The following is an 8,275-nucleotide window of genomic DNA, read 5'->3' on the forward strand; positions in this document are numbered from 1 at the left end:
GATTGATGTGTGCTTCCGGAGACATGCTCGGTGTTATACTCACCCCAAGATCTTTCTCCTTGAGTGAGGTTTGCAGTCTTTGGCCACCTAGCCTATACTATGTCTGTGGTCTTCTGTGCCCTTCCCCTATCTTCATGACTTTGCATTTGGCAGGATTAAATTCGAGAAGCCATTTGCTGGACCAGGTGTCCAGTCTGTCCAGGTCTCTTTGAAGTCCTGCCTGGTCCTCATCAGATTTAATTCTCCTCATTAACTTCACATCATCTGCAAACAGGGACACTTCTGAGTCTAACCCTTCCGTCATGTCGTTCACATATACCAAAAATAGCACTGGTCCTAGGACCGACCCCTGTGGGACCCCGCTCGTCACAGGTGCCCACTGTGATACATCATTACGTACCATGACTCGTTGTTGCCTCCCTGTCAGGTATTCTCTGATCCATTGCAGTGCCCTTCCTGTTATATGCGCCTGATGCCTAGCTTCTGCACTAATCTCTTGTGAGGAACTGTGTCAAAGGCCTTCTTGCAGTCCAAGAAGATGCAATCAACCCACCCCTCTCTCTCGTGTCTTACTTCTGTTATTTTATCATAAAACTCCAGAAGGTTTGTGACACAGGATTTGCCTTCCGTGAATCCGTGCTGGTTGGCATTTATACTCTTGTTCCGTTCCAGGTGCTCCACCACTCTCCTCCTGATGTGTGTGTGTGTGTGTGTGTGTGTGTGTGTGTGTGTGTGTGTGTGTGTGTGTGTGTGTGTGTGTGTGTACTCACCTATTTGTGGTTGCAGGGGTCGAGTCATAGCTCCTGGCCCCGCCTCTTCACTGATTGTGTGTGTGTGTGTGTGTGTGTGTGCTTACATGAATGCATGTGTATGTGTTTTCTTACGACTCATATATCTAAAAATAAGAACAGCATACAAGGAGAAAGAAATGCTGGAAAAATCAGTCTAAATTATGTGATCTCCGTCTCAACCGAAGTGTTTGTATATCACCTTAGGAAATAAATTATAACTGTTAGCACAATACCAGATTGGTTTTGCAATGAAAGGTGGGCAGGCAGGGAAGGAAGGAGTGCTTCAAGAATCAGACTGGCTAGGTCAGCACCGCTCTCTTCCCGCCACTAGTCGGATGCCAACTTACTAATAACATCTTTAGTTTCTTCATTTCTTGGAAGTCTAAATAATTAGCGAGTATACAGCCATCTTATCTGCATTTAAAACTTTGCAGTTCCTGTAATTAAAAGTTCAGTGAATGTATAAAACAGCGATTTGTTGTGGTTAAAATAGTGAAGGTGGTAACTGAACACGTTCAGCGGCGACTCCACGGAAAGTATAAAAGCGTTCGTAGGTTCGCGTAGTCTACCATTTCATCTCCTTTCTATCTTCAACGACACTAAGGTAAGCTGCGGCTTTCAAGGAAGTGTATAACATGGTAGCTGAAGGTAAACCTTGTGTGTCTAATGCTCCAACATTACCAGTATTCACAATCACTCGCACGTCCTCAAGCTTCGCAACAGACAACCTCGCAAGATTCACGAAATCGTAATAACAAAATTGCAAAGAAACCACGGAACGGGTGGGGTTTGAACCCATGGCGAGAGAGTCGTAAAACTCCAGGCTCTTAAACACTGGCTTCTCTTCCTCTCTCACCATGGGTTCAAACCTACACCAGTTCCATGGTTTGTTTAACTTGGCAAAATTTTCGTGGTTCCGAAATTACCCCTCCCCCCCAAAAAAAAAAATTAATGATATGATAAAGTAGATGTAAAATGTGTGTACGAAAGTGAGTTATCACTAATTATCTCTCACTAGTTGTCTCTAGTAAGTAACTTCACCATTACCCTAATCTCTCAAAAACTTCTACAATACATCGAGCCTAAAAATAATGGTGATCATCCGATCATTAATTAAAGCGTTCAACAACTGCTGAGAATTCATTTTTGTATGACTTTTGCTGAAGTGATAAAATTGTGTTTGTTATTCAGTGCAATGACTGATGGAGCCTCGAGGCTCGATCCTTCGTCCGTCGTTGCCTAACTTTACTTATATATATATATATGTGTGTGTGTGTGTGTGTGTGTGTGTGTGTGTGTGTGTGTGTGTGTGTGTGTGTGTGTGTGAATCAAGTCCAGGAGTCACAAAGTTTACACAAATAAGGCCTAAAAGGAAGACAACAAAGAAAAGAAGCAAGATAAACTCAGAAACTTGTTTTCTACTTCCCAGTCAGTGAACCTCCTTAATGTAAATATTGACGCAGACCCGGAGTGGAAACTAACCTGAGGCTTCGTGTGTGCGAATCTTGTGCTCTGCCAGAGGGCCAACACGTGTTTGATACGAAAATAAGAGAGAGACAACATGTCTTGCTCAGGTAATGCCGTCAGGCGTCACAAACATGCATCGTCAGTTACAAGTTCTTTACAGTTACCTTCACTAACAACAACAACAACGATAGTTTAAAGTTTAGCTTTTGTCCCTCTAAAGCCAGCGTCAATGTACTCGGAAAATTCGTAATGAACACTGAATTTGGAGGGACAATAGCTAAATCTCCACATGTGCTATTGTTGGGAAGGGAAGGCGGCTCTAAAAAAAACTTGTAACTAACATTGCAGATAGTGACGTCTATAGGCAATACCTAAATAAGACAGATTTTCACTTTCCTGTTGTAACCAACACTGTCCTGTGGCAGAGCAAAGGTTCCGCACACACCAACCCTTGGTTTCAATTTCCTTCCAGTTTTACGAGAATTTAGTTTCAATCGTCCATTGCATTCTTTTACAAGAGCATTGTTCTCTCCTTCCTCTCTATCTTCCCAACCATGGTTACTACAGCAGACTTTCAGTAACGAAAAATTGGAAGCTGTCGTAGCTACTAACACATACGGGAATACACGACCATCGCCTCGGGATGATACATTTCATTAACTCATGTATACAACCCATTCTATGTGTCATATTATTGGCGGTATATAATGCCGTCATGTGCAACACCTGTTATCTTTATTTATCAGCATTAAAGTTACCCAAGTGTCACAGTTGCACAGTTGTTTTTAATTCAACTTAAGTGATGGAATATGACAGTCAAACAGCTAGGTTTAGTTTCCATCACGTTCTTCCATATGGAAATGAGGTAGTCACACACATCGAATGCTCCCACAATGTTAACTATCACATAAAATATAGCAACACATTGCAGATGATCCCACAATGTTAACTATCACATAGAATATAGCAACACATTACAGATGATCCCACAATGTTAACTATCACATAGAATATAGCAACACATTGCAGATGATCCCACAATGTTAACTATCACATAGAATATAGCAACACATTGCAGATGATCCCACAATGTTAACTATCACATAGAATATAGCAACACATTGCAGATGATCCCACAATGTTAACTATCACAGAGAATATAGCAACACATTGCAGATGATCCCACAATGTTAACTATCACATAGAATATAGCAACACATTGCAGATGATCCCACAATGTTAACTATCACAGAGAATATAGCAACACATTGCAGATGCTCCCACAATGTTAACTATCACATAGAATATAGCAACACATTGCAGATGATCCCACAATGTTAACTATCACATAGAATATAGCAACACATTGCAGATGATCCCACAATGTAATTCTCATAAAGAGTGTAGCAATACAATGTGGGTTTTCCCATAATGTAACTATCATGCAGAATCCAGCAACGCACTGAGTGTGTATTCAAGCATACCAAAAACAAACATGGGGCAGACCAACACGCTAGGGAGAACCTGCAGTTGCCGACCTTCACTTTCGCTTAACTCGTCCAGCAGCCGCTCTCCTTGTTTTTGTCTTTCTTGAAAGTAAAAGGGAATCAGACCGCGGAGGGGAAGTGCATAGGTGTATTCACCCGTTGTGACTGAGGGAATCGAGTCTTGGCTCCTGACCCCGCCTCTCGACTAATCGCGAAGGGTCACACTGTATCTGGCCTAATGGACCCTATCATACTTTTATATATATATATATATATATATATATATATATATATATATATATATATATATATATATATATATATATATATATATATATATATATATATTTATATATATCTATATATATATAATATATATATATATATATAGATATATATAAATATATATATATATATATATATATATATATATATATATATATATATATATATATATATATATATATTTATTTATATATATAGATATATATATATATATATATATATATATATATATATATATATATATATATCTATATATATATATATATATATATATATATATATATATAGATATATATATATATATATATATATATATATATATATATATATATATATATATATATATATATATAGTATATATAACTATAATCATTCTCCCTTGGTTCTTCTTGCCTCTAAGATCATCAGGCTCAGTTTTTTTTTTTTAGCCTCGACAGTCAGTAAATGAACCAGTCATGTTGGAAATCAGTGGATTTTCTCTAGTCATGTTATACGCTCGAGCATGTGTGGGCTACAAGAAGGTGGTTCATAGTATACGATATAACTTTGATATATGTCTTTTATATTGTCCTGAATTATTCTTTGTTGAGATTACTGAAATCAGTTTTCAAACTTGCTGAATGCCTTTGAATCAGAACTTTATTTACCTCAAAAACTTTCTCCAATGTTAGGGAATTGTAGCTTCTTGCTCTATCAGTTAATACTCCATTATCAGTCTTCTTTCAGCTTCCCTGATGTTCACAATTTTGCACTTGCTTGCCTGAAATACAGTAGCCATTTGTCCGATCATCCTTATAATCTATGTAAGTCCTCTTACAGTATTTCCATGTCTTTTCCTGTTTTTATTCTCTTAGTTTAACATTATCCGCAAACTGTAGAAAACAGGACTTTATCTCATCTGGAACGTTGTTTACGTACATGAAGAACAGTATGGGTCCTAACAGTGACTCCTGTGGGACTCTGCTTGACATCTTTGTCCATCCTGATACCTGCTCTATGTCCATCACATCTGATCTCCTTTCCCATTTCACTGCCCTTTATATATATATATATATATATATATATATATATATATATATATATATATATATATATATATATATATATATATAGATATGGTGTGGAACAGTATCGAAGGCCTTGCAATACAAAAATATGAAGCTCATATAACTGTGATCTCTGACTGTGATCTCTGACTGTTTTTTATGAATCAAGTTCTTAACCATTCTCTTGATCTTAACCATTCTCTTGATCTTAACCATTCAGGTCAGTTATTCAGTACCTACTGCGTGTCTCTCTACTTGAAAATTGGCATCACATTTACTGTTTTCCATATATCTTAGTTGCCCCTTTTCCAATGACCTATTGAATATTCCTGCTAATTGTGGATAGTGCTTCAGCTCTTCTCAGAATCCACGAAGATATGTTATCTGGTCCCATTGCTTTTGATGTATCCAGTTCATGGCTTAGTTTCTTGACTTCATTTGCTATTACGAGGATGTTTTCAAGTTTCTGGTCAGCTGCTCTGTAGCCTCGTCTGTCTGGTACTGTCACAGAGTCTACACTCAACACCTCTTTGAAACTGTCTGTTCAGGTTTTCACAGATTTTGTCGTTCAGTATGCTCTACCCGTTTCTTTTTTTTAACCTTATTGGTTGGTTCTTTATGATCACCTTTCTCATGATATAACTGTATAAACCATTCCACGGGTGGGACTGGAACCCGGGGTCAGAGTCATGAAACTCCAGACCGACTCGTTAGCCACGGGTTCTATCCCCACCAGCGGTATGATTTGTTTGCAATCGTGTCATAGCGATTTCGTGAGTCATAACTGTATAGCAATTGAGTTCTGGCCTTTGTCTTCATGCTATTCTCAGATTATCTCTACTTTTCTTCTCACTCTTGTGTATTGTTGCCTTCATGTCTTCACTCCTAACAGCTCTGCTCGCTTTTTTTTCTGCTGTTCTCCTTCTGCAACTGTTATATACTTTGGTACTTTTTAACTTAGCAAATTTACATCTCTGGGTTGACCATGGACTCTCTTTTTCTTCCCATTGTCATTTCACTTTCCTTATAAATTTCTTTTTTTGTTTCCCAGCACTTTCCAGGTAGCTGCACTCTCACTTTCTATATCGACTTTCCTTCCATTTCTCTTTATTTCTACTTCATTAAGACTATCATACTTGTGTAGTTTCCTTTCTTGTTGACTGGTTTTACTCTTCTTGTTCCCTCAGTTAGTTTCTAGTTTTTTTTTATTCTCCCTGTGGGTAAAGTCTCCAGTGATGAACAGCTTTTGATTCTCTGGATTATTCTTTAACTTCTCTAGATCTTTTATCATTTTCTCCAGTAGATGTCTTCGTGTTCATGTGTCGGTCTCTTGCTGATTAGTGGTGGATTGTAAAATACAGGTACTACTACTACTACTATTACTACTACTACAACAACAACTACTACTAGTACTACCTTTTTTCCCCTGGTCATGACTGTACGTGTTACGTAGTTGTATAGTTCCATCTTCGTTGTCTAGTACTCTCCTGGGATTGTAGACGAATGGTTCAGAGGACCGACACGTTGATAAATTAGACACATGTGAAACTCTTGGGTATCTGTACTGAGGGAACGTTTCGCAACATACACAAATAACCCGCACATAAAAGACAGAAGCTTACGACGACGTTTCGGTCCGACTTGGACCATTGACAAAGTCACACTGTGACTTTGTCAATGGTCCAAGTCGGACCGAAACGTCGTCGTAAGCTTCTGTCTTTTATGTGCGGGTTATTTGTGTATCGTTCCAGTCACGGTATTGTGCCTTTTTGTTATTTATTTGTTTCGCAACATAGTGGCGAAACGTTTCCTTAATAAAGGTACCCAAGAGTTGCACATGTGTCTAATTTATCACTCTCCTGGGATGTTGCTTTAGATATAGTTATTGTTAATTACGTCTCTGTGTAAGATACATGTGCAACACCTAGGTATCTTTACTGAGAGAAGCATCACCTGTGCAGTAAGTTTAATCATTCTAATGCAGGTACCTCTGTATTATATTGGTGAAGTCTGCTTCACAGGCGAAACTTCTTTCTCATTCTTCAACACGTCCATATTATTCATTTGACGTAATGATACATTTCGTGTCTGTAAGGAAGTAACGTTCCATACAACTTGTACTGTCCTCTCATTTAGTTAATAATTGTAATAGTTAAACTATCTGCATGTGTCTCCAATATTTTGATCTTACAGTTTTTCCCACTTCTTTGTTTTGCGTCATCTTGGAGAAGTAGATAGATGGGACGTTTTTAATTTTGGATTGATTAATGTTTTTTTTTTTAGTAAGATCTTCGTTGATTTGGCAACACGATCAGTTTGAGCACTTAAGTTTCAAATACCCGGGATTTGGTTTGTATGTTTGTGGGAGATGGAGTGTAATTAGCAGTTAGTTCCTGGAATCTATTGTGTTTGTGTTTTGTTTGGAAGATTGGAGGAAGGAAGGGGTTGCTTCCCTTCTTCCATCTTCTTTATTCCTCTTCGGTTTTGTTATCCATTCCCTCAGGTCTTCCTTCTCATCTCATCTCTCTCTCTCTCTCTCTCTCTCTCTCTCTCTCTCTCTCTCTCTCTCTCACTCACTCTCACACTCACATTTGGCTCTCCCTCACTCCTACTAGATGTCACACCTCCCTATCCAATGCATGAAGTTATAATTATTATTATCACAGTGATGTGAAGGGTTAAACCCGTAGGCTTGATACAGGTCATGGGGGAAAAATGAAAGGTAATCAAATTTGGTTTAAGGACATGACGTGACTACAGCGATAGCTAGAAAATAACCTGTCGGGCTGGGTGGCCGGGTGGGTATGGTGGCGAGGTGGGTAGTGTGGTCAGGTGGGTAGTGTGCATATGTGGGTAGGGTTTCCAGGTGGGTAGTATGGTCAGGTGGGTAGTGTGGTCAGGTGGGTAGTGTGGATAGGTGGGTAATGTTTCCAGGTGGGTAGTGGTCAGGCGGGTAGTGTGGTCAGGTGGGTAGTGTTTCCAGGTGGGTAGTGTGGTCAGGTGGGTAGTGTGGTCAGGTGGGTAGTGTGGATAGGTGGGTAGTGTGGTCAGGTGGGTAGTGTGGTCGGGTGGGTAGTGTGGACAGTTGGATAGTGTTTCCAGGTGGATAGTGTGGTCAGATGGGTAGTGTTTCCAGATGGGTAGTATGGTCAGGTGAGTAGTGCGGTCAGGTGGGTAGTGTGGACAGGTGGGTAGTGTG

The 8,275-nt window shown here is 39.2% G+C and overlaps 1 protein-coding gene across 1 annotated transcript in view; it reads left to right on the plus strand.

Annotated features, from left to right (window-relative positions):
- The first annotated feature begins 1,357 nt into the window (after nt 1-1,357).
- Nucleotides 1,358-8,275, plus strand: part of LOC128696818 (adhesive plaque matrix protein-like) — a 29,398-nt gene continuing 22,480 nt past the window's right edge. Inside the window, exon 1 of the mRNA XM_053788196.2 lies at nt 1,358-1,395. The gene's annotated coding sequence lies outside the window, so the exon portion shown is untranslated. The remainder of the gene's footprint in view (nt 1,396-8,275) is intronic.

The sequence above is a fragment of the Cherax quadricarinatus genome, chromosome 52 (genome assembly GCF_038502225.1).
Source record: "Cherax quadricarinatus isolate ZL_2023a chromosome 52, ASM3850222v1, whole genome shotgun sequence".
In the NCBI taxonomy this organism is placed as follows: Eukaryota; Metazoa; Arthropoda; class Malacostraca; order Decapoda; family Parastacidae; genus Cherax; species Cherax quadricarinatus.